Below are 26982 nucleotides of genomic sequence, written 5' to 3'. Positions count from 1 at the left end.
TGCTGTTCTCTACCAGGCCCCGGTCCAAAAATGATCCACCTATTTCTGGGCATGTCCTTCTTTATGGTGTCCCAAGCTGAAGAGACGGGGCCTTCACTGGGTGCCATGGGCGGGGTCAGATGCCCTCACTGGGTGTCTTCTCGAAGCTGCAGGTGGAAGATTAAAGACAGTTAGTGGCAGCGCCTCCTTGCAGGTCGGGGTAGTATTGCTTACCACTATGGAGCCCTGAAGATAATCCCCGGGCACACATGTGTGACAATACTTATACTGTGATCTTTTGATTATTGAATACTTTGGGAAAGGCAAGGGAAAGGTGCTATATAAGTAAAATGTATTATTATTATTATTATTTTGTAAGGAAACATAAAATGGAGCTGGATACTTTAAAAAAAAGGTAGTTTTGATTGATTGATTGATTGATTGATTGATTGATTGATTGATATAGCTCATTCCAATCCTCTGTCACCCTTTCGATGAACTGAGTGGATTTAGAAAACGGACGGGTGGTGCTTAATTGAGTATAAATACATTACACCGTGTGACATTATTAAACCTGTTCACAGTTCAAAGACGATTACCATACTTATAAACTCATCTTTATGAAATTTATTTCAAGTAAAAACAAGAAAGAAGAATTGGCAGAAACTAGAAGGATCCTGGAAAAAAAAAGACCGCACATCAGGAATTGAGAACAATGTGCTATAGAAACAGAAATCCACTGAAATTAGAAACGTACAGTATAAGCAAATTTGACTTGGGGCTAGTCAGTTTAACATCACAAGGAAGCATTAATGGCTTTAAGTGTTACATAAAATACCACATTAAAACGCAGTTAAATCCTATTCTGGGTCATATGGGCCCACAGCCTACTCAGGCAGAGCTGGCCAGCACTAAGGCAGGACCCAACCCTGGATGGGGTGCCAGCCCATTGCAGTGACTATACATTCGCAGGTTAATTCAGCATCACCACTTGACCTAACATAAATCAGTCATTTTCTAACCCGCTTGGTCCCGAACAGGGTCACGGGGTTCTGCTGGAGCCTATCCCAGCCAATATAGGGCTCAAGGCAGGAACAAACTCTCAACAGGGCACCAGTCCATTACAAGTCAATGTGATGGTGCGAGTTAGCTCCTTGCTCCCTCTTCTCATTCGGGAGCCTCTTGAACCCGACACCGTCAATAACGTAACCGGTTGAGCTGGCAGGTGGGGACAAAACACTCCAAGCAACGGGATGGTGCAAAGTTCAAAAGTGCTTTTATTAAAAATAAATCTTTAGTTACTAGTGTGTTGTACTGTGTTAGCCATTATGAATGTAGTGGGAACTCAAACAAAATGACACCCTGTATTGGCTAACTAAATGATTACAATTTGCAAGCTTTCAAGTCAACTCAGGCCTCTTCTTAATTACATCACTGGCACTGCTCATCACTTGTCCAATACAGTGAAACATGGCGATGGCAGCATCATGCTGTGGGGGTGTTTTTCAGCTGCAGGGACAGGATGACTGGTTGCAATCGAGGGAAAGATGAATTCGGCCAAGTACAGGGATATCCTGGACAAAAACCTTCTCCAGAGTGCTAAGGACCTCAGACTGGGCCGAAGGTTTACCTTCCAACAAGACAATGACCCTAAGAACACAGCTAAAATAATGAAGGAGTGGCTTCACAACAACTCTGTGACTGTTCTTGAATGGCCCAGCCAGAGCCCTGACTTAAACCCAATTGAGCATCTCTGGAGAGACCTAAAATTGGCTGTCCACCAACGTTTACCATCCAACCTGACAGACCTGGAGAGGATCTGCAAGGAGGAATGGCAGAGGATCCCCAAATCCAGGTGTGAAAAACTTGTTGTCTTTCCCAAGAAGACTCATGGCTGTATGAGCTCAAAAGGGTGCTTCTACTAAATACGAGCAAAGGGTCTGAATACTTAGGACCATGTGATATTTCAGTTTTTCTTTTTTAATAAATCTGCAACAATTTCAAAAATTCTTTTTTGTCTGTCAATATGGGGTGCTGTGTGTACATTAATGAGGAAAAAAATTAATTTAAATGATTTTAGCAAATGGCTGAAATATAACAAAGAGTGAAAAATTGAAGGGGGTCTGAATACTTTCCGTACCCACTATATATATATATATATATATATAGTGAAGAACAACAAAACAAAAACCGTGTGAAGGTTTGGGATTTTAGCCCTGTATACTGTAACATAAATCACCAATGTATCCACGTTTTTTACAAAACAAGGGCATAAAAGGATGGGAGGATGGACAATTCATATGGGCGGACCAGAAATTAAAGAGTGGGATGCTGGGAAAGTCGTGGTGCTGGATAAGTGGTTGATGTCATCACACGGGGACCAGAGGGAAGAAAGGAACCCGGAAGCGTTGTGGCTTTGTGGATCATCCAGGCGATGTTACAGCGGCGGCCCCTCGTTCTTCCTGAGAAAATAAGAAGAGAAAGGTTAGTGTGCTGCCGTTGCCTCCCGGTTCGATTTGTTGCGTGCGTCCTGAGTCCTTAAACTGTTCCCCAGGTGCTCGGCGTGACAAATTATATATATATATATATATATATATATATATATATATATATATATATATATATATATACAGTATCTTGTCACGCTTGGGTCACAGATTTTTCACACAGGCACAGGAGGTTGTAGAAAACAGGAATTTTATTCAAATACTGCAAACAAACATTTGTTTCTTTTTTAAGAGCTTAAACGTGCTCCATGACAAGTCAGAGATGACAGTTCTGCTAGGAGCAGAGAATGTCAGAGAGAGATAGATAAAAGCAAAACAATCAATTCCAAAACTGACAGGCGCTGCACAAAGCTTTTAAGTTAGCTGAGTACCGCGCGAGAGGTTTATCACGCGTTATGGCGCAAGTGAGAAGGGTAAGGAGCAATGTGAAGGTAGACTGTGTTTCAGGGGTATTCCCAGGGGCATCTGTGTCCTCTTGGGGTGCAATCACCCCTCCAGCTTACAATATATATATATATACAGTATATATATGTATATTTACATATAAACAGAAAAACTAGTTTAAGTAATTTCCCCTTCCCACTAACAAATACCTAACAAGAATCAAAAACAACCTTCCACAGATTAGGGAGCGAGATGTTCTTGCCGGAGATAAACAGGTTTCCCAAATTGGTTTACTGTCCCTACAGTTCCCGAGCAAAGATGTAAAGTGGAAGTCTCACGGTGTTTGCCGGCAGTCAAGACGATAACAAAATAGTTCTGTCCTAACGGCCCAAAGAGTTGATTTCCCCAGAGAAACCAAAAAAGTCCGTCTTCAGAGAAATGTCTTCCTTGTATCGCCAAATGAGAAACAAAAACCTTTTTCCAGTAGGTGTATTCTTGGAGCTACCTCGTTGCTTCTCCTTGCTCTACCACACAATGTCTCTCTCTCTCTCTCTCTCTCTCTCTCTCTCTCTCCCCTAATTTTCTGGATAAAAGTCTTCAGCACCGATCGTCCTGTCCATGTTGTGTCCTCCCTCCCCCTTAAAGGTGTATTATCAGTAACCAGTTTCTTGAAGTGCACCCTAAGGAGCCGCAAACTGACAACAGGACAATAGCACATGTGGCATATAAATGTATATTTTATTATACCTACTTAACTTTTATCGACATTTATCTAACTCTATATTTATTTTTCTAGTATTAGAATGTAGTTTAAGTTAATTTGTTTTGGTTTCAATAGATGTATTTTTCATATTTTTGATTCTTGTTTTCTTTTTTTCACATCTTTCACATCACGTCCTCCTGTCTACCACACTACTTGGTAGCTTATTCCAAGTGTCTATCATTCTTTGTGTAAAGAATAACTTTTTAAGGTTTGTGCGAAATGTACCCTTAACAAGTTTCCAACTGTGTCCCCATGTTCTTGTTGAACTCATTTTAAAGTCACCATCTCGATCCACTGGACTAATTCCCTTAATAATTTTAAACACTTCCATCATGGCACCTCTGAATAATCATGTCACCTCTTATCTGTGAGTATATATCGTATTTTATTATTTCGAATTGGACTCTGACTTGTCGGACTACAATTTTGGCACAGATGCTCTGGAGATCAAGATCGAAAACGAAATTGAGTTACCGGTATCAACTGATCTGTAGCTGATGCGCCTACATTTGTCTGGGAGGGCTGCCACTTACAATGACAAGAGGTACAAACCAGATTGTGTCACACTGCGACCTTCGTCGACGCCGCCCCAGTGCTGCCACATATGTTGAACACTCAGTGAGAGTGGTCACAGAATCAGCAACAGACATTTTATGTTGATTTATGTGTGAAATCATCACTTTGTGTGCTTTTCAGAAAGCAGCCCGGCGGCCTCTCGCTGACCCTGCCACACAATTGGTGGCGCAGCAGCCAGTGGCGGCTAACACACAATGACAACACGCAGCAAACTGACGTTTTATGCGAGAGATTATTGCTTTAAAATGCTGTGTATAATGCGCACGCCCATTTTTAGTGAACTAAAATGTGTAAGAACTGCACACATTATATGCGAGATTTTACAGTAGTTAAGTTCCTGAACACATCCAAGTATACGTTTTGTGACTTGTTTGTCGTGAGGTTTACAGCAGATAGACGTGGCCTTCTTAACACTATTTAATGACTTACCCAGGTTATTTGTGATCAATTAATCCAAGGACTTTTGGGATATTTGGTCTTAGAAGCTGTGCAGTTACAGCTTATGTCCTTATATTCTCGGAGCAAGTGGCAGAACACAAGAAGGGTTAAAGCAGCCCGCTGTTCTCATGAGAGCTGCTTGCCAGTGCTGGAATGTAGCAGAGAGAGCAAAGCCAGATCAGTAAGACAGTGCCTGGCTTTTCAAGTACATTCCTTATGGCTGGAACCTCAGCTACAGTGGCTCTCTGTTTCTCAATGGCAAACTCAATTACTGGAAGCTAAGGCGGAGAAGCAGCAATGTGTTTATATTTAACAGCAATAATTCTTTTCGCACTACTCTATGAAAGGAAAAAAAAAATAATAAGCTTGGCACTATTTGATAGGAAGCAATTCTGGAAACAGTAAGGCCACGCAAAGGTTGTTAAAACACAGCACAGAGAAGTGAGACTGGCTTGAGACGACTGAAATAAAGTCGTCTTTTAGACGTCAGGCTGGACTGACCGACCTTGCAAAACCTCTGAGGGCTACCCTTAAGAAATTTCTTTTTTTAATTCCCTCTGTACTTCCCGTCGGCTTATTGCACCTCTTTGTGTAAACACGGTCTCATCAAGAAAACTGGAAATCATTAATGTTAGCTTGAAATAGAGCAAAAAAAAAAACAAGTTCTTCTTCTTCTTTATCCTCGTCATCATTTCTCACTTCTGCGTGGGGTTGATCAGCATTCCCTTGATTGCAGAACATGGGTCAACTTTTCAAGTGAACTTTAATTTGCTTTGCTTTACAAAATTAATCGCTAAACTTTAAGTTCCCAGTTAAATTGCCGTCATTTAGGTAGTTTTTAATTTTTTTTTTCCTTAACTAGTCTTTGAAATTTCATTGCCTCACTGGATTACAGCTTTTACAGGCATATGAAAAAGTTTGGGTACCCTTCTTAATTCTTTGGATTTTTGTTTCTCATTGGCTGATCTTTCAAAGTAGCAACTTCCTTGTTAATATCTGACATGCCTTATGGAAACAGTAGTATTTCAGCAGTGACATTAAGTTTATTGGATTAACAGAAAATATGCAATATGCAGCATAACAAAATTAGACAGATGCATAAATGTGGGCACCCCAACAGAGGTATGACATCAATACTTAGTTGAGCCCCCTTTTGCAAATATAACAGCCTCTCGACGCCTCCTATAGCCTGTGATGAGTGTCTGGATTCTGGATGGAGGTATTTTTGGCCTTCTTCCATACAAAATCTCTCCAGTTCAGTTAAATTTGATGGCTGCCGAGCATGGACAGCCTGCTTCAAATCATCCCGTAGATTTTCGATGATGTTCAAGTCAGGGGACTGTGACGGCCATTCCAGAACATTGTACTTCTCCCTCTGCATGAATGCCTTTGTAGATTTCGAACTGTGTTTTGGCTCATTGTCTTGTTGGAATATCCAACCCCTCCATAACTTAAACTTTGTGACTGATGCTTGAACATTATCCTGAAGAATTTGTTCATATTGGGTTAAATTCATCCCACTCTCGACTTTAACAATGACCCCAGTCCCTGAACTAGCCACACAGCCCCACATCATGATGGAACCTCCACCACATTTGACAGTAGGTAGCAGGTGTTTTTCTTGGAATGCGGAAAGCACTTTTTGTTATGACCAAATAACTCCATTTGTGTCTCATCAGTCCAAAGCACTTTGTTCCAAAATTAATCTGGCTTGTCTAAATGAGCATTGGCATACAACAAGCGACTCTGTTTGTGGTGTGAGTGCAGAATGGGCTTCTTTCTCATCACCCTGCCATACAGATGTTCTTTGTGCAAATTGCGCTGAATTGTAGAACGATGTACAGATACACCATGTGCAGCGAGATGTTCTTGCAGGTCTTTGGAGGTGATCTGTGGTTGTCTGTAACCATTCTCACAATCCTGCACATATGCCGTTCCTGTATTTTTCTTGGCCTGCCAGACCTGCTGGGTTTAACAGCAACTGTGCCTGTGGCCTTCCATTTCCTGGTTACATTCCTTACACTTGAAACTGACAATTTAAACTTCTCAGATAGCTTTTTGTATCCTTCCCCTAAACCATGAGACTCAACAATCTTTGTTTTCGGATCTTTTGAGAGTTGCTTTGAGGATCCCATGCTGTCTGTCACTCTTCAGAAAAGAGTCAACGGGAAGCACAACTTGCAATTGACCACCTTAAATACCTTTTCTCGTGATTGGACACACCTGTCTATGAAGTTCAAGGCTTAACGAGCTCATCCAATGATTGAGCAATGACAGGCATTCAAATCAGCAGAATGACAAGGGGACCCACATTTTTTCACAGCCAGTTTTTCACATTTGATTTAATTTCATACAACTAAATACTGCTTCACTAAAAATCTTTGTACGGAAAACACCCCAGTACTCAGATGTTCCTAGCCGTGAAGAATTACAGTAGTTCTGAAGGCAAAAGGGGGTCCAACCCGGTACTAGCAAGGTGTACCTGTATATTAAGATTAATCTACTCATTTAAATAGATTAAATACTTTATTGTTTTACACTCTAGCCATTTCCTCAGTATCGATATATCCTGAGTTTAGTGTGCCACTTGGTGGATATACGAGAAAGCTCTCTGTTAATAGCTATTGTCAACATTGACACATACCTTTACTTTTATGTAAGTGTTGTAGGAATTAATAAACAGATTTTGGACATGTTCATTAATCTCTGACCGGATATCCATAGCAGTTTGAATTCAATTCCGAACCAACTTAATTCTTCTCAACAACAGCAACTGTGCCTGTGGCCTTCCATTTCCTGATTCCATTCCTTACAGTTTAAACCTCTGATCTCGCTTTTTGTAGCCTTCCCCTAAACCATGATACTGAACAATCTTTGTTTTCAGATCTTTTGAGAGTTGCTTTGAGGATGCCATGCTGTCACTCTTCAGATGAGAGTCAAAGGGAAGCACAACTTGCAATTGAGCAGCTTAAATACCTTTTTTCATGTTTAAACACACCTGTCTATGACGTTCAAGGCCTAACAAGCTAATCCAACTAATTTGGTGTTGCAAGTAATCAGCATTAAGCAGTTCCATGCATTCAAATCAGCAGAATGACAAGGGGACCCACATTTTTGCACAGCCAATTTTTCACATTTGATTTAATTTCATACAATTAAATACTGCTTCACTAAAAATCTTCGTTCAGAAAAAAACCCAGTACTCAGATGTTCCTAGGAAATGAAAGACATACCACTGTTATCTTTTTTGTTGAAAGGAGAGTCAATTATTATGCAGGCTGAGAGGGGGTCCCAAACTTTTTGACTGTATGTAAACTACTCCTTTTTATCTCATCGTGGGTTCTCTTTAGTTATATTGCCCGTTCATTTTCATCTGGAAACTTTTCTGAAAAACCAACTGGTCTAAAATGTGGTATATGCCATTGCTAAACTTATGGAGCAAAATTTCTTTCTTTCCTCTCCCCAACAAAACTATATAAATGGTGCAAGAATTTTAATGTCAGTTTCACAAAAGTGCATTCCGAGTGAAACATGTCTGTTTTGTTCATTATTCCCTATTCCAGTCTCAGGCCGCTTTATTAGGTATACCTGTTCAACTGCTTGTTAATGCAAAAATCTAATCAGCCAATCACATGGCAGCAACTCAATGCATGCTGAAATTCAAACTGAGAATCAGAATGGGGAAGAAAGGGGACTGAAGTGACTTTGAACGTGGCCTGGTTGTTAGTGCCAGTTGGGCTGGTCTGAGTATTTCAGAAACTGCTGATCTACTGGGATTTACACAAACAACCATCTCAAGGGTTTACAAAGAATGGTCAGACAAAGGGAAAATATCCAGAGATCAGCAGTTCTCTGGGTGAAAATGCATTGTTGACACCAGAGGTCAGATGAGAATGGCCAAACTGGTTGGAACTGAATGAAAGACAACCAAAACAAAATAAGCACTTGTTACAACCGAGGTGTGCAGAAGAGCATCTCTGAAGACACAACATGCTGAACCTTGAAGCAGATAGGCTACAGCAGCAGGAGACCACACCAGGTGCCACTCCTGTCAGTTAAGAACAGGCAACAGAGGCTACAATTCACAAAGGATCAAAAAAATTGGATAATAGAAGATTGGATAAACGTTGTCTGGTCTGATGAGTCTCGATTTCTGTTGCAACATTCAGATGGTGGGGTCAGAATTTGGCATCTACAACATGAAAACATGGATCCATCCTGCCTTGCATCAACCGTTCAGGCTGGTGCTGGTGGTGGTGTAATGGTGTGGAGGATATTTTTTTCTTAGTACCAGCTGAACATCATTTAAATGCCACAGCCTACCTGAGTATTATTGCTAGTTATGTCCATCCCTTTATGACCGCAGTGTACCCACCTTCTGATGGCTCCTTCCAGCAGGATAACATGCCATGTCACAAAGCTCTAACCTTCCCAAACTAGCTTCTTGAAGATGACAATAAGTTCACTGAGATGGCCACCACTATCACCAGATCTTAATCCAATAGAGCACCTTTGGGATGTGGTGAAACAGGAGAGTCACATCATGGATGTGGAGCCCACAAATCTGCAGCAACTCTGTGATTCTATCATGTCAAAATGGACCAAATTCCCTGAGGAATGTTTCCAGCACCTTGTTGAATCTACGCCGTGAAGAATTACAGCAGTTCTAAAGGCAAAAGGGGGCCCAACCCGGTACTAGCAAGGTGTACCTGTATATTAAGATTAATCTACTTATTTAAATAGATGAAATACTTTATTGTTTTACACTCTAATGATTTCCTCAGTATCGTATTCTGAGTTTAGTGTGCTGCTTGATGGATATACGAGAAAGCTCTCTGTTAATAGCTATTGTTAACTTTGACACATACCTTCACTCTCTGACCGGATATCCATAGCGGTTTGAATTCAGTTCCAAACCAACTTAATTCTTCTCAACAACAGTAAAACACTATATACAACTTATGGTATAGTAATAATGTATTGTTACGATTGTGCCACAGGCAGATACAAATAGGGAACAATACACTCTGCAGTACATGCGGTGGCAGTAAGGCAACCAAATTTTCCATCTACAGTAGCAACTGAGCTGTTTTCTCGATGGAATGTTTTCTTGGCGGAATTATTGAGGCAACTGTGAGTCTACTCAAATTTGGCTGGAGTCTTTCACCAGCCCCTCTCATGGACATGCCATCAACAAGAACATGGTCCACCAACGTTGCCTGTGACTCATCCGATACAAATGTCCTTCCTCCTCCTCACGCTTGTGCTCTTCCACACCTTCTTCTCATTGTTCTTCTAACATTGGCATCCATCATTCCAAAGCTTACTCGCAAATCTGTGGCCCTTGTTATTCATCCTAAAGTTCTGACTTACTTCGTAGGGTCCATTCACCATTTCCAGCATTTCTTTGGCCTTTCTCAAGGTTTTGAATACAATTTTTCAAGCATAGAAGTGTTCCACAGCCCTAAACAGGTGTCATTTTTTTCAACTTTGTCAAAGTTTTTCAAAGAAGTGTTTTGCAAGGAAAATATAGTTGACGTCATTTCTTTTACCATTTTGTTGGTTGAGGGGTGTGTTGTGTCTCCTGAATTTCTCTTATGACTTCAGCGCTTCTAATCCTGGGGATCACAGTACCTAAAAGGGGGCGTCATCAGCTTTGTGAACACAGATGTTGGGTTCATCCTATTCTGCAGCAAAGAGAGTCTATAGCAGTGGTTTTCAACTTTTATGACAAGCGACCCGGTTATAGTTTAAGAATCTCTTTGTGGACCTTTATGGGGGAATTGAATAACAAAGGAAAGGTTCAAGCGGCTCGATTTGGTAACATTAGATTTAGAGTGTTTCCCTTGTGGAGATTTGAGGGACGTTGATTAAAGTAACATTCGATCTGAGAGCAGTTGCACTTTCAATTTTCAAGCTACCAGGTTTGTTAACAGTGGAGGACATTGTGTGAACTTTCCTAACCTGCTTTTTGCGGACCAGCAGTTGGGAATGACTGTGCTAATTCATTTACCTTGCCTGGTTTTCACAGGTAGGCAAAAATTTCTATGGACTGATGCCGGTCTATGGCTGACGCTTGGGAAGCACCGGTTTAGAGGACAATTCTGGACTCTCTAAGATTTAAGGCAGCATCCTGAAAAATTTCAGGATTACACATGGCTTTCAATAAGCACACAAGTGAATTGATATGTAATTCTTTATGATATTAATAGAAGCTTATTCCCACTACTCAAAAACAAAAAAAATGATTTAATTTATTCACAGATAAATAAAAATTAAAAGTATTTCGCCATCAATGCATGATCCATTCTTCTGGCAACAGCTATTAGGTAGAAGTTCAGCACATGCATAGCGTGTAATGAAGTGATAGCTACACAATTAATCCTGAATTTCGTAAGGGGTACATTTGATCGGCTTAGTTTAGGGTCACAGGATTATCGCTGTGGGCAGCATGGTGGCGCGGTTGGTAATGCTGCTGCCACGCAGTAAGGCAGCATTTCTCAACCTTTAAGTATTTGTGACCCGAGTTTTCATAACAGTTTTAATCGCGCCCCCTTAAGGTTTTTTTGAAAGGAGCCCACTAATACCAATTTGTTCTTTTTTAATTAGTGATATATCATAGATGCATATTTTATTATACCTACTTAAGTTTTATCGACATTTATCTAACTCTATATTTATTTTTCTAGTATCAGAATGTAGTTTAAGTTAATTTGTTTTGGTTTCAATAGATGTATTTTTCATGTTTTCGATTCTTGTTTTCTTTTTTTCACATCTTTGTGCCCCCCTGGGGGGGGCCGCCCCACAGTTTGAGAACCACTGCAGTAAGGAGACCCGGGTTCGCTTCCCGGGTCCTCCCTGCGTGGAGTTTGCATGTTCTCCCCGTGTCTGCGTGGGTTTCCTCCCACAGTCCAAAGACATGCAGGTTAGGTGCATTGGCGATCCTAAATTGTCTCTAGTGTGGGTGTGTGTGTGTGTGTGTGTGTGTGTGCATGCACCCTGTAGTTAGGATATAGCGGGTTGGATAATGGATAGATGGATGGATTATCGCTGTAGCACTGAGTATAAATCAAAAAGTAAAAGTGGTAGATGGTAGGCCAGTCCAATCAAAAAAAAGTATTCTGTTCCAGTAACAGAGACTTACAGGTGTGGCAGAAAAGTAATGAGACTGGCAACACTGCAAGCGATCTAGCAACGCTGCGTTGTTGTCCTTGATAGAGCACGTGTATCAGTACCCTCCCATAGCTCAGTGCGAGTTTCAACTCCTTCCGTTAACTACGTGATTTTTGTGACTGCTATTAGCGAAGTTGTGTTTTTGGTTGTGCGTCACGCAAAATGGAATAGCGGAATTTGGAGCAACGTTGTGCCATTAAACGGCAAGTGTGACGTTTGAAAAGTTAAAACAGGCCTATGGGGAACATTCTTTATCCTGAGCTGGCACAAATCATTTTTGGAAGGCAGAAAACACGTTGAAGATGAACACCATTCAGGGAGGACTTCAACTTCGAAAACCAATGAAAACATCGAACGTGTGAACACTCTTGTGAGATCAGACCGTCGTTTAACATTAAGAATGTTGAGTGAACAATTAAATTTGAACAGATTTACCGTTCATCAAATTTTGACTGAACATTTGCACATGCGAAAGGTCTGTGCCAAAATGGTGCAGAAAAACTGCCCTCTCCATAACAGAATTTTTGACCTCAAAAGGCATTCCTGTGGTTCCCCAGCCCCCTTATTCACCTGACCTCAGTCCGTGTGACTTTTTCCTTTTTCCTAAACTGAAAAATGTCCTCAAAGGACGTCCTTTCGGGACTTTAGAAAACATCCAAAAGAGTGTAACGGACATGCTGAAGACCATACCGGTTGAAGACTTCCAGCGCTGCTACCAACAGTGGGAACAACGTCTCCATCGGTGTGTAGCTGCCCAAGGGAACTACTTTGAAGGGGATAACATTGATGTTTGAAAAAAATAAGAACTTTGGTAAATAAAAAATCAGTCTCATTACTTTTCTGCCACACCTCGTATACAGTAAATAAAATATCCATCCATCCATTATCCAACCCGCTATATCCTAATTACAGGGTCACGGGGGTCTGCTGCAGCCAATCCCAGCCAACACAGGGCGCAAGGCAGAAAAGAAACCCCGGGCAGGGCGCCAGCCCACCACAGAAATAAAATATCAGTTTTTAATTTGGTGATATACAGTACAGGCCAAAAGTTTGGACACACCTCCTCATTCAATGTGTTTTCTTTATTTTCATGACCATTTACATTGGTAGATTCTCACTGAAGGCATCAAAACTATGAATGAACACATGTGGAGTTATGTAGATTTCACCTTTTTTTGTTAAGTACATAACTCCACATGTGTTCATTCATAGATTTGATGCCTTCAGTGAGAATCTACCAATGTAAATGGTCATGAAAATAAAGAAAACACATTGAATGAGGAGGTGTGTCCAAACTTTTGGCCTGTACTGTAGATATTTTAAAACAGTGTGATCTGGTGGAACAACGGTGATGAATGTTATTTACTTCACGGCCCATGAAGGAGTAAACATATGTTCTTATGTTGAGGGTATTGCTAAATTATTTCTAGTATTCAGTGTTGAAGCAGGTAATCATACCCACTTAAGCACACTCACAGATATCATTCAATCCACAAATGCCCAGTAGAACATGCACTGCCACTCTGCCTATATATTTCTTAAACTATGGGTTGTGACTCATTTTAGGTCTCTTGACGTCTGAAATCAGGTCACGCTGTCGTCAATCACAACAGTACAGAATAGGAAAGTGTCGCAAATCATTTGCAAAATGGCTTGCCACTTTGTAATGGGAAACCACTGATGACGATCAGTAGAAATTCTCCAAAGGAGAACCCCTAACGGGGAATGACAATTCTCCAAGGAAGACTCACTCCAATGAAAGATATAAAAGAGGCAAAATTAGGTCGTGAGAAAAAAAAAAGTTTATAAACCACAGTGTTAAAACATCTTTACTAAACTTAGCAAACTTCAGCTTGATTTAAAACTAAATGTATACCTATAAATTTTGTTAAGTTCTTGTCGCTTGATTGCAAACTACACACAGTACAAACTTAATCTTGCCCTTGAAAACTATCACTAGACAATGAAAGCACGTGTGTGCTCAAAGACACCAGCATCTTTTGTTTCTTTTTCTGGTTTCGATGAGCTACTTCACTCCTGGCTTCTCCTCATTACCCTCACCTGCCCGTCATTACAGAGGGACTTGGACAGCAGACAGGCTTGGGCAGATTTGTGGCTGTTGAAATTCCATGTATGTAGATGTAAAGCGTTACACGTAAGAAGTAAATATGGAGGGTTTGAATACACAATGGGGGGGGGTCGGAAAATCGAAAGTACACTTTATGAGAAGGATTTAGGAGATTTGGTTCAGACACAGGAGGCAAAGGGTGATGGTGTGAGGAGTTGAGTGGTGTCTAGCAGGGGTCAGTGCTGAGGCCACTGCTGTTTTTAATATTTATAAATGATTTAGATAGGAATATAAGTAATACTAGCCAACCCGCGGCGTAGCATACGCCGCATAATCAGGCCGCTTTTTAAATGATTTTTAAGCACAGAGGAAAAAAGAAACATTTGAAAAATACGTAATTTAATAAACCACCAAGAAAAGTAACATTGCAACAATGCACGCTACGAACCAACATACCGTGACTGAAAACCAGAGGAGCGCCATCGCACTTTCTCCTTCCAAAGCGAAGGACGGGGTTGAACGGCGCTCGTTCAGTACGCACTGCCCGCTTATGTGCCGCCCCCAACTCCCTACCTGAGTCGCTTTTGTCTGTGTACAGTCCACAAACACCTGTGAGTCACGTTGACTGTTAATTTTCCAAACACCGCCTCAGTCGGTTTCCACGTTGATTTTTCATTGTTCTTTGCGGTTCCGCTACTTTTTTATATATAATCCACCAAGTCACCCGACCATGGGGGCTTTACAAAGGGCAGGGACGTAATCAGTGCGGCGTATGACCCGCACGTACTGGGAATTTCTCGTTCGTGGGGAACAATTGGAAGCCACGGTCTCCATCACGAATGGGGTTCAACGGCTCACGCACAGCTCCCCGCGCCGGGTAGACACACGTTGATCCATTCAGTGTAGCTCGCGTGCAGTACCGGACATACAAGTGCATCACAGACCTGTTAATGCTCAATCTCACGTGGCTGAAAGCCACTTGTCCCTCTAAGAATTTGAACGCCGACGCTGTTGGGTCGTGTAACTATTTAGCAGGCGGAGTCTCGTTCGCTTTCAGAATTAACCAGCCAAATCGCTCCACCAACTAAGAACTGCCATGCACCACCACCCACAGAATCGAAAGAGCTATCAATCTGTCAATCCTGTCCGTGTCCGGGCCAGGTGAGGTTTCCTGCGTTGAGTCAAATGAAGTGAAAGGTTCCACACCTGGTGGTGCCCTTCTGTCAATTCCTTTAAGTTTCAGCTTTGTAACCATTACTCCCCCCTGAACCCAAAGACTTTGGTTACCCAGTTGGCCCCGCGGTCATGGGAATGACGCCGGATCGCCTGTTGCGGGGCCTGCATTGGTGAAGCAGGTGAGACGGTAATGAAACAGAGGCACAGGGCTTATTGGTTTTTAAAGACTGCTTCCTTCATTGGGTTTTAACCAATGCACGGAACGAACCAACACACAATCGTCCGTGCGGCGCTCAGGTTGGAACGGGAGGAGAGGAGAAAGACATCCACTCCGCTCCCTCCATCATGCTAGTCTGCTGATTTCTCATTCAGTATACACTGCCTGCTCATGTGCCCACCTCCAACTCGTCACTTGAGTCGTTGTCGTCTTTGTACAGTCCAGATGCACCTGTGACTCACGTAGACTTTTCATTGCTCTGTGCGGTTTTGGCTGCCTTTCTATATATAATCCACCAAGACACCCGACCACGGTGGGAGGGGGTGTGTACAAAGTGCAGGAGTATCTAAGAAGACGCATGTTTGTCGCGGATGAGAATTGCTGTATGTAGCGTGTAAAACAGTTTGCTATGGTGCAGGTGGTCGTGCGTCGTAACCGAAAACTCGTTTTTTAAAGACTGCTCACTTCATTGTGTTTTAACCTCAGTTGTAAAGGAACGTTTTAAGGATCCCATGGGATACCCTCGCAAACAGTTTTACACGCCGCATATGACGATTCACCTCCGCGAGAAACATGCCTCTATGAACAGTCAATGTGGGTCGGAGCTGCATGTGACCTCTACAACAGACGAATATAAATGACGCCGGTTTTTCTGTGTCGTCGTGTCCGAGTTGGTGGGCGTGGCTCTGTGAGTTGTCGTCGTATCCAATGGTCTTGGAGTTGGTGGGTGTGGCTCCTTCCTGCGTGCGCCATAGGTGTCTCACTTGTCGGCGGTTTAGTGAATCCACGCCCCTTCCGGCGTGCTTTCTATGGTTGTCTTGCCTTAGTGAATTATATACATAGAAGCTAGTTAAGTTTGCAGATGATACCAAGATAGGTGGATTAGCAGATAATTTGGAATCCATTTATTTATCACAGCAGGACTTGGACAGCAGACAGGCTTGGGCAGATTTGTGGCAGAAGGATTTTAATGTCAGTAAATGTAAAGTATTACATGTAGGAAGTAAAAATACACAATGGGAGATCTGAAAATCGAATGTATGCCTTATTTAGGATTTATGGTTTATGAATCGCAGTGGACTCTACGCTATTAACTGCCAGACAACATTCAGAAGCCATTAAGAAGGCTAACAGAATGGCAGATTATATAGCGCCTTGATGTGTGGCACACAAATCAAAGGAGGTTCTGCTCAAGCTTTGTAACACACTGGATCGAGATGGTGACTTTAAAATGAGTTCGTCTAGAACACACTGGCACAGTTGGAAACTTGATAAGGGTAAATTTCGCACAAACCTTTAGAAAGTTTTTCTTTACACAAAGAACGATAGACACTTGAAATAAGCTACCAAGTAGTGGGGTAGACAGCAGGACTTTAGGGCAGTGGTTCTCAACCTGTGGGGCGAGCCCCCCTAGGGGGGCGCAAGGATATGAAAAAAATAAAACAAGAATCGAAAATATGAAAAATACATCTATTGAAACCAAAACAAATTAACTTAAACTACATTCTGAGACTAGAAAAATAAATATAGAGTTATATAAATGTCGATAAAAGTTAAGTAGGTATAATAAAATATGCATCTATGAAATATCATTAATTAAGAAAGAACAAATTGGTATTAGTGGGCTCCTTTCAAAAAAATGTTAGGTGGGCACGATTAAAACTGTTATGAAAACTCGGGTCGCAAATACTTAAAGGATGAGAAACGCTGCTTTAGGGACTTTCAAAACTCGATTTGATGTTTTTATGGAAGAAATAAGTGAATAGAACTGGCGAGCTTTGTTGGGCTGAATGGCCTGTTCTTGTCTAGAGTGTTCTAATGTTCTAATAAGTCGGGACTTGATTTTACTGTATAATTACTGGCATTTTATAGTGTCGGTCGTATAAGTCGAATGTGGAAAACTGACGCTATTGGTCCAAGAGATTACGATAAGCTGAGAGAGTAACTACGGAGCACACTGCCTTGTTTTTCTATGTATTGTACCTAAAACCTGTACAGTAATCCCTCCTCGATCGCTGGGTTATGCTCCAGACCCCCAGCTAAAGGTGAAAATCACGAAGTAGAAACCATATGTTTGTATGGTTATTTTTATATATTTTAAGCCCTTAGAAACTCTCCCACACTGTTTATAAATATTCCCCGCAGAGTTATACAGCATAATCCCTTTGTATTCTCTTAGATATTAGGTAAGAGTCATTGAAATTATGTATGTAAACACACTGTTTATATACAGTAAAACCTAAATATTATTTTAAAGATATCGAGTGTCTCCGATATCACATATGTTACAGCCATTACGATAGACAGGCCACCAGCAATAAATACGTACAATGCAAGAAAAACAGTATACAGTAAATGTGTGTACAGTGACACTAAACATACGTACATGTACTAAGTACTGTAAGTAGAAAATTAATTATAGTTACTCACCAACAATGACACGATGACTTGTCAGATAACAATGAGTTTAATTTTACTGCACAACAAAGGAGAGCGTTACAGCCCTTAAAGGAGCCACTTCAGGCGATTGTGTAGCACTGCCGTTGTTCTTCTTCTGGCAGTCTTCAATCCAAATCCCTAAAGCAGATTCCATCCGGACTACTGCCTTATTACATCCACTTACAACTCGTTTTGCACCCTGGTTAAAAGGACACTGCGGTCGTAGATCTTATATTCCTTTCCTACTTTTTAAATAAAAAGAATCGTAGCCTTCAACAAATCCAAAACGTTTACCTTTTCGACAATCGTTAACATCTTCCGTTTGCGCTTGGGCACGGCCCCTGAAGCAGTAGCAGATCGTTTTGGAGCCATAATGAAGGGCTTGACTATGCACAAAGATAAACACAAAAGAGCACAACTCTTTACACAGCGAAACACGTTGATGCTGAATGAGCGAGATGAGACTTCCTGGTTAACACTGCATTCAGCAAGCAGGAACTTAACTGCGTGCTCTGATTGGTTAGCTTCTCAGTCAGGAGAACTTAACTGCGTGCTCTTATTGGTTAGCTTCTCAGTCATCCGCCAATAGCATCCCTTGTATGAAATCAACTGGGCAAACCAACTGAGGAAGCATGTACAGGAAGTAAAAAGACATATTATCCACAGAACCCGCGAAGCAGCGAAAAATCCGCGTTATATATTTAGTTATGCTTTCATATAAAATCCGCGATAGAGTGAAGCCGCGAAAGTCGAAGCGCGATATAGCGAGGGATTACTGTATTGTCACACAAACATTTGAAGTTTTTCTTTACACAGAGAGCCACAGACACTTGGAATAAGTGACCAAGTAGTGTGGTGGACAGTAGGACTTTAGGGACTTTCAAAACTCGACTTGATGTTATTTTAGAAGCTAGACTTGATGCTTATCTAGGAAGAGGCACTGACTTCCTGTAAAAATGTTTCAATAATGCGTGTTTTTTTTTAACAGCATTTTACGAGCGTTACCATTGATTTCAACAGAATAAGCGTTTTGGGTTTGATAATAGCAGCATTTTCCAAATCTCTCGCTTAGACGTAAACAGTTTCATTGAAAATAATGACAAATAACATTACAGGTAGTTTACTAACATTCAGGTCCAGTGTGAAAATACTAGAAAAACACTTAGGTGTGAATGGGCCCTCAATGTTCCTCTCCTGGTGGGTTTTTTTTTGTGCTCATTGAGTTCAGGTTTGGATTATTTCAGTTACTGTATATACTCTTGAAACCTATAAAATCGGACCTCGACTTATACGCCCGTCCAAAATGTGACACTTCATTTTTTTTTGTTTCTTACATCTTCTTGCCTCCTCCAATCTTGCACCAGTTTCTCAGACACATCGAATTTTATTGCAGCAGCACAGTTACCAATTTCATTTGCCACTTCAACGACGTTTAATTTAAAACCAGCGAGTTTTAAATAAGTAAGTATATTGAGTTGTGGTGCTTTCTAAATGAGAATATTGTGTTACGTGTGCTTTATGTGTATTGGTGTATTGCACAAAAGGTTCAAGAAATCTGTAACGTGTCAAAACCAGACAATCAAGTTAAGAGTTTTGGGAGAAGTGGGTTTGAGTTATACAGCTCAGCTTAGTGTCAAAGTGACTTTGGAGGTGAAGAAGGGCCCATTACTACAATTCTGTCCCTAGTCCTGACATGTGTAACAGTATCCCTGAAATACCCGTTTGGATATATGTGGTCTGTCTGGTGGGCACTCCATCTTTCTGAGCTACCAGGTGAAGAGTGAGGTTCAGGCGCAATGCAGTAGTGAAATACTGGACCCTGCCAATAGAAACTTCCTCATGATTTATAGAATTTGTATATTTTAGCTCTTTTAATGAAATATGTGAAGCAGTTTCTAATGAAATTTTGCTGTGAAGAAAATAAAGATGTCTGAATCTTCTCCTCTATAATGGAGGTAAGAGGTTGTACGTTAGATTTCAGCCCATTTAGTAGATAGGAGTTGGCAGGGTGGTGGTGGTGGTGGTGGGGAGTATTAGGGATTGGGTGGCTTTACCCCGTAAATATTTAATTTAATACAAACTTCACAATTCACTGTATAAACATCTGGGTCACCCAAGAATAACTGCTGACTGAATGCTCAATTTGCTTTGTATAATTTTAAATACTGTCATTAGGCTTCTTCCCTCAAGGAAGACAAGCTGTGATTTGCAGCTCTTGTTCAGTGGAATGCGGGACGGGTCCTCACAGCGCTGCACAGCACGGGGCTAAACAAACACAAGTGTGACGGAGGTGAAATTTACCTGTAAAACGCAGGAATAAAAATGGAAAGCGGCTCCGTACGTGCCTGGACATTTACAGGAGTTCAGAGTGAGCAGAAGAAGAAGCCGTCAGCTCAGATTTCCAATTTTTGGCACCTTAATAATGTTAATAGTATTAATAATGATATACTAGTAAAGGAAGAAGGCTTGTTTTGACTTCTTCAATTACTTTAAACATAGACAGAAAGGTTATTGTTCCTGAACTTGCTTCTGGGCATTACCTTATTCAGCTTTCATGATATAATTTGTTCAAATGCTGTGAAATGCAGCAGATGGCAGAGGACGCTCTTAATTCCATGGCTCAAACATCAACACAGCAAAAAAAAATATATATATATATATATATATATATATATTTTTTTATTAAGGTGAGTTCATGCTTCGTTACCAATTATATAAATGCCTTCAGCAGAAATTTAAAAATTCTGTGCAAAAATTTCCATTCAACTTAACTGTAGTCGTTTGCAGTGTTATGGGGATGGGCTCTGGCTACCTGTAATTATTTTAAAAAGAACTCAATAAATGGTATGATGGATGGCCGGCTTCATATTCCGGCCCTCACCCCCAGGCCGCCAGTAGGAGCTATCCCGACAGCATGGACGGGCCCCGAATTCCAGCAGGGCCTCATGGACTATGTAGTTTTTATGCACAGCCCTGCTGGATACCTTGGGGACCACTGGGAGTCGCTGTCGGGAGGCCAGTGGACTCATATATGCCCTATAACCTGGAAGTGCGTCATAATCCCGTGACAGGAAGAAACGACATGCTTCCGGGGTAAAGATAAGGACTATTTTGACTGACCCGGAAGAAGGAATATGGACTTGTGGACTGTTGGGCAGGAACACCTCCAGGTCAGGGAGTATAAAGGACTGTGGGAGCTCCCAGACGGCGAGCTGAGCTGGGTGGTAGGAGGGCAACGCGTCTGGGAGCTGGAGGATTGGATTATTGATTATTGATAAAAATAACATTTGGACTTTTACTTGGTGTTTGAAGTGGTACATGAGGATTCAAGGGAGTGTTAGCGCCCCCTACTGCTACAATGGATGGAGGATTGGACTGTCGAGCATTAAAAAGTGTAGGAGCTTTGGTTAAAGGCCTAGTGTGTGTTCTTTGACGCACAGTGTGACCTTTAGCAAGTCACTTAGTTTGCTGGTGTTGCAACTCTCACTAGAATAATTTTCACGAGGACAGGCCGTTCAGCTCAACAAAGCTCGCCAATGCTATCCACCTAATAGCTACAAAATAACATCAAGTCGAGTGTTGAATATCCAAAAAGTCCTACTATACACCACAATACTTGGTAACTTACTCCATGTGCCTATGGCTCTTTATAGGAAGAAAAACGTTCTAAGGTTTGGTGCAAAATTTACCTTCAACAAGTTTCCAACTGTGCCACCATTTCCTTGTGGAGATCTCATACTCATTTTAAAGTATCTGTCTGGATCCACTGGTCTAATCTCTATCTGCTATATACAGTATATAAAATCCAACATCTGTCTGTCTGTTTTCCACTAAAGAACTACTCAACGGATTTAGATTGGGTTATTTTCTATAATTTGCTTGAACATTTCCTTCAATTTTGCGACTTGTCTAATCGCACTAAGTATCATAGTTCACTTCCAGGAGTGATTTATTTGCTGAGGGGTTAGGGTTAGGGTTAGCCAGGCGGGGTAGCTGCAGATAGAAGCTCCTGTCGCTCCCTACGCAGCTGTGTAGGAAAAGATCCCAGTCGCCCCACGGGAGAAAGACTTTCCGAGACTAAGGACATAAAGCTTATGAAACCGTTTCTGGACAAAGGCAGAACCGTAACAACAGTTGCGTTGAGCTTTCACCTGCAGCTAAAGTCACTTCAGTACACATGTATTTTGTCATCATGCCCATGTCAATCAAACAGAGGAAGCTCTACAGTCTACTTGTGACTTTATGCTGTAGGAAGAGATGTAAATAAATCAAGGTAAATAACATTTGATCTGGCTTTTATATAAGTAACATATAAATGTTTTTTATATAAAGTCCATCATGAACTGGGCTTTGCACGATACCTTGGAGAGTTCTGTAAGCCCTGCTTTTTCTTTGAAGGAAAGGTGTGGGGCAGACTGACTGGCAGGATGATGCCCGACCTGGTGCTGTATCCAAACGGTGCCATGTTTTGCCTTTACGCCTGGTGCAGCTGCATTGTTCTTATGTGTGAGTGGACGTTTCTTGTGGGGAGGTCTTCTGTTCTCTTTGTCTGATGTAGAACCCTCATCTGAGCTGACCTCTGCTATAGCACGTCTTTATTTGAAAACAGCAGTATCAGATCAGGGGGAGCGTGAATGTGACTGAGAGAATAAAACTGAATGAAAAAAATGTAAAAAATGCTAACCTTTACAAATACCATAAATTTACACTGGCTGTTACAGACTCAAGTCAAATGTATGTTTTTATTGTACAACAGTAACAATAAGAGCTGCTCACTACTCAAAATGTTAATTCTGGGAAGTGGACAGGATCGAAATCGCGACCTGTTGGTTATGAGTCAGCGGTTCTTACTGCTATATTACCAGAGCAGTCATATAAATGATGTACAGTACATTAACCCAATTTCTTTTTTTCTCCGGTTATATTCTTGAATAAAAAGCGTACTTGTTTTGTTATATTTGAACCTTTTGTGAAAGTGCTTCAGTCTTCATACATGTCAAAATTGTTTTTGTTAGTACTAAAACATGAAAAAAGACATTTCTTGCGTTTCTCACATTTCCTGTCATCCTACACTTACCGAGATCGTTGTAGACACAGAATAAACATGAAATGCATGTGTTCCAAATAACGATTGTAAAATGGACGCTGTATAGCGCCCGACCCGGCACAGACTCAGACTAAGGCACGTGTAAAACACAGCAGGACTTTTATTTTTCTTCAGCTGGAGGGCACGTCTTCCCTGTGAACCCCCCAGCCACAACAACAACACAACATAATCCAATCCTTCCTCTGGCACCACCACTCCTCCCAGGAAACCTCGTCCTCTTCCTCCCGATTCTAGCTCCTGAGTGGTGGATGCTGGCCCTTTTTATAGCCCACCCGGAAGTGCTCCAGGTGCTTGATCACCTGTTGCTAATTGCACTTCCGGGCAGGGCTGTAGAGGTGTCCAGGTTGGCTCCGGGATCCATGCAGCACCCCCTGGCGGCCACTCCAGATCCCCACAGGGTTGTGAAGAACTCCATCTCCCATGGAATCCTGCGGGAAACTGAGGCACCATCGTCAACCAGGAAGGCTGCCACCAAGCATCCCAGGGGAGGTACTGAGGAGCCTATGGCTGTTCCCCCGGAACATATGCAGCAGGGGCGTCCCGGCCGGGCATGGGACCCAGCTGCCCGTCACATGATATAGTGTATTATTTACTCTATGCAACTCAAGGACTCTTGAAATTATAAGCAGGCTACTATTAGAAAATCTGCAACTACGAGTTTAAGTGTAGGAGGACAGGCCCTCCAAAATATAGGAAGGGCCAACATTTTTAAAGACTTTATTCATCATTAGTAATATTCTAAAGTACACTGGTAACCAGTTTAATGATGCTAAGACTGGGGAGATGTGCTCAGATTTTCTTTTTCTTGCTGCTGCATTCCAATCTAATTGCAGCTCATTGATGTTGTTTATAGGTAGCCCAGCTAGGCATCCATTACAGTAATCTATCCCACTAAAAACAAAAGTGTAAATCGATTTTTCACTGTTTTGCAGTGTTATAAGTGGTCTACCTCTTGCAATAATCAGCTGTCTAAAATCCATAATCCAGTTTTGCATAGCCCAAAAATCACACAAGCCGTGTCTTTTGACAGCCCTCCAGATTTGACTGTCTATGAAGATAAGAAAAAAACTCCAAAAAAAACCCTTGCAGGGAAAAACAAAAAATGGAAAGAATCTCGGGAAAGGCAGTTCAAAGAGAGACCCCTTTCCAGGTCGGATGGGCGTACAATACAATGCACAGAACAGAACGCAAGTAATCCTCAATACAATACAATAATACAATAGTAATATTACAAGTACATAGCAAAATGCGAGTAGATGATATCACATAATAGGATTCTGATTAGTTCAGAGTTCTGGAGACCTCTGCCATCAAGCTGCCTCCCCCTATTGGCCATTCCACAGCTGAGTCAGCACTGGGCCGGCCAATCTGATGAAAGGACCCATCTTCCCAACAATTTCATGACTTTTCCTGAGGCAGGCAAACATCTTGGCAGGTGGGCCGTGGCACCAAGTGCTATATTTGAGTACAGAGAAGAGAAACAGAATAGGTGAGGGTTAATAACAAATTATAACTATCATGTTCCTTATGTTTTAGTGCTAATACGTAAATGACAACAGCGATGCTGTCTGTACAGTTAATCAGCAGCTCTAGTCAGGGTGTGCTAAACTGAAGTAGTGAGTCTTCAGCTGGGATTTGAAAGCTGAGACCGAAGGGGCATCTCTTATAGTAGCAGGCAGACCATTCCACACATTAGGGGCCCTGTAACTAAAAGCTCGACCTCCCGCTGTTATTTTATTAATCCCAAAAGTGTTCTGAAAGCTACGTCTGCATTACCCAGTGTTACCGAATTTCTCTTCCATGCTTACTGTTATTATTAGATGAACTCTGCAATAACTAAGAAAGCTCCCCGAGTTCAACATTTCTGTTTGGACCAAAAGTTTGGAAGATCTCCTCGCACCAGCTCCACATACATTGTAGCAAAATGATAAAGTGAACAAATTAAAAAAAAAACAAATGGCAGATTCGCCAGCAAGAAATCACTTCATTGTGCTGCTCCTCTCCATTTCGTGAGCCCCTGTTTTGCTGTAGCAGTGTTAATTCTGCTCAAAATCTGGCATGCAGTAATATTTTAACTGTTATACCCAAAGAACAAATGTATCAAAGTATTCATCCCTGTCAATTCTTCTGCCAGGTTTGCTTTCAAGAGGACCACCCTCTTGACAGCAACTACTTTAAAATGAAAGTTAATTGATAGTGCTTCAATTGTGTATTCTTCCATTTGTCATTTTTTCCATTCCGATTTAAGCACATAATATTCTTGTCAGTCATTCACTGGCAGGTTGGGTATTCCAGTAAATCAAAATAATATCTAAACACGGTAACAGCAAAAAAAAAGACTAGACGCTTAATGTGATTTTTTTTCCATCAGAGGTAATTGTACTTCCTTGTGATTCCTATTGCTAAATTTAGTGGTCCTGGTTCCCCTGTGAAACTTGCTAGAATTAAGAACCTTTATCAGGTTGTTAGGAATCCCCATTTTACACCAACTATATACTCACAGGAATTTAATTTAACACTATGGAAAAAAATGTGTTGATATCTGTCATCTTAATTTAGCAAACCTTTCCCTTAAGCCCACAATTATTGCAGTGAGGCAACAGTCCAATTAGGCCCTGTAATATTTTTGGTTTGAAATAGCTGAGTGTGAATAATCCAAGCAATGTGGGAGCAGCTGGAACTTCAATAGATGATTCATTACAGTAACACATTATCACAAATGAGATACAGTGAAGCGGCTCTATGGGTTTGGGACGTCCAAGTTGCGGGTTTAAAGTCTGTAAAGTGCAATATAGTAATAGTACAGTAATATAGTAATATAATTAAAACAAAAAGTCTGTCAAATAACTCAAATTTACTGTAACTACAAATAACAATGACTGACAGCCAGGCCCCTAGAAATGAACAAAATGTAATTCATTGGACTGGTCACCTCATTAAGCATTCAGTTTAGTTAAAGGCGAGGATTTCTTTTTTATTTAACACTTGAACTCAGTGAGCGCCTGCAGCTGCTACGGATTGAAAGGTAATCCAATTGAGTAATTGAGTGTGGCATGAAATAATAGAACATAGGCAGAGAAGGTGATGATCGCACTATGTTTGCATGGGGTGCAGCTGCTGTAATTCAATAAAATAGAACATTGAAAAAATTACAATATTAGAGTCCAAGGAGGTTCTGCTGAAGCTTCATAACGTACTGGTGAGACCTCATCTGGAGTACTGTGCGCAGTTTTGGTCTCTGGGCTACCAAAAGGACATAACAGCACTGGAAAAAGTCCAGAAAAGAGTAACTAGGCTGATTCCAGGAATACAGGGGATGAGTTATGAGGAAAGATTAAAAGAGCTGAGCCTTTTCAGTGTAAGAAAAAGAAGATTAAGAGGAGACATGACTGAAGTATTCAAAATTATAAAGGTAATTAGTCCAATGGATCAAAGATATTACTTTAAAAAGAGCTTAGCAAGAACACAAAGACACAGTTGGAAACTTGTTGAAGATAAATTTCACACAAACATTAGGACATTTTTCTTTACACAGAGAACCACAGACACTTGGAATAAGCGACCAAGTAGTGTGGTAGACAGTAAGACTTTAGGGACTTTCAAAACTCGACTTGATGTTTTTGAGAAGAATCAAGTGGATAGGACTGGCAAGCTTTGTTGGACTGAATGGCATGTTCTCGTTGGGATTGTTCACTTTCTGCATATTTTATTATGTTATAGATTTAATTTTTAATGGATAAAGTTGTAAATTTTGCTAGTCGATCTGCTCTCAATAACCCACAATGACAAAGTGAAAACATGTTTTCAGAAAGGTTTACAAATTTGCTAAAAATGTCATACATTCTGAATCTACTGTATCTTAGGATTGAATTCTGCAAAGTGAATGATGAACTGAAGTTTCTCTGACCATAAGGTCCTAAAACAGAAGATCATTAGGTCACCTCTACCCTACATTGAAGACATGTTTGTAAAGTGTGGCATCAGCAAAGCAAACCAGTTTCTAAAAGACCACCCCCACCCCTCCCATGGTTTCTTTGTCCCACGTCCAACTGGCAGAAGGTACTGTAGCATCCAAACTGGTTCTGCCTGGTTCTACAAAAGCTTTGACCCCTTGGCTGTTTAGTCCCTGAATTCTTTGCTGCTCACTGGCCATCA

General features: G+C 41.2%; 1 protein-coding gene across 1 annotated transcript in view; it reads left to right on the top strand.

Annotated features, from left to right (window-relative positions):
• The window catches only part of pdgfc (platelet derived growth factor c), a 336486-nt gene that overhangs the window by 267337 nt on the left and 42167 nt on the right, over nt 1-26982 (top strand). The gene's annotated exons all lie outside the window — the stretch shown is intronic.

This window comes from Polypterus senegalus, chromosome 4 (genome assembly GCF_016835505.1).
Source record: "Polypterus senegalus isolate Bchr_013 chromosome 4, ASM1683550v1, whole genome shotgun sequence".
Lineage (NCBI taxonomy): Eukaryota > Metazoa > Chordata > Cladistia > Polypteriformes > Polypteridae > Polypterus > Polypterus senegalus.
The sequence above is the reverse complement of the archived record's forward strand: the minus strand, read 5'-3'. Positions and strand labels throughout refer to the sequence as shown.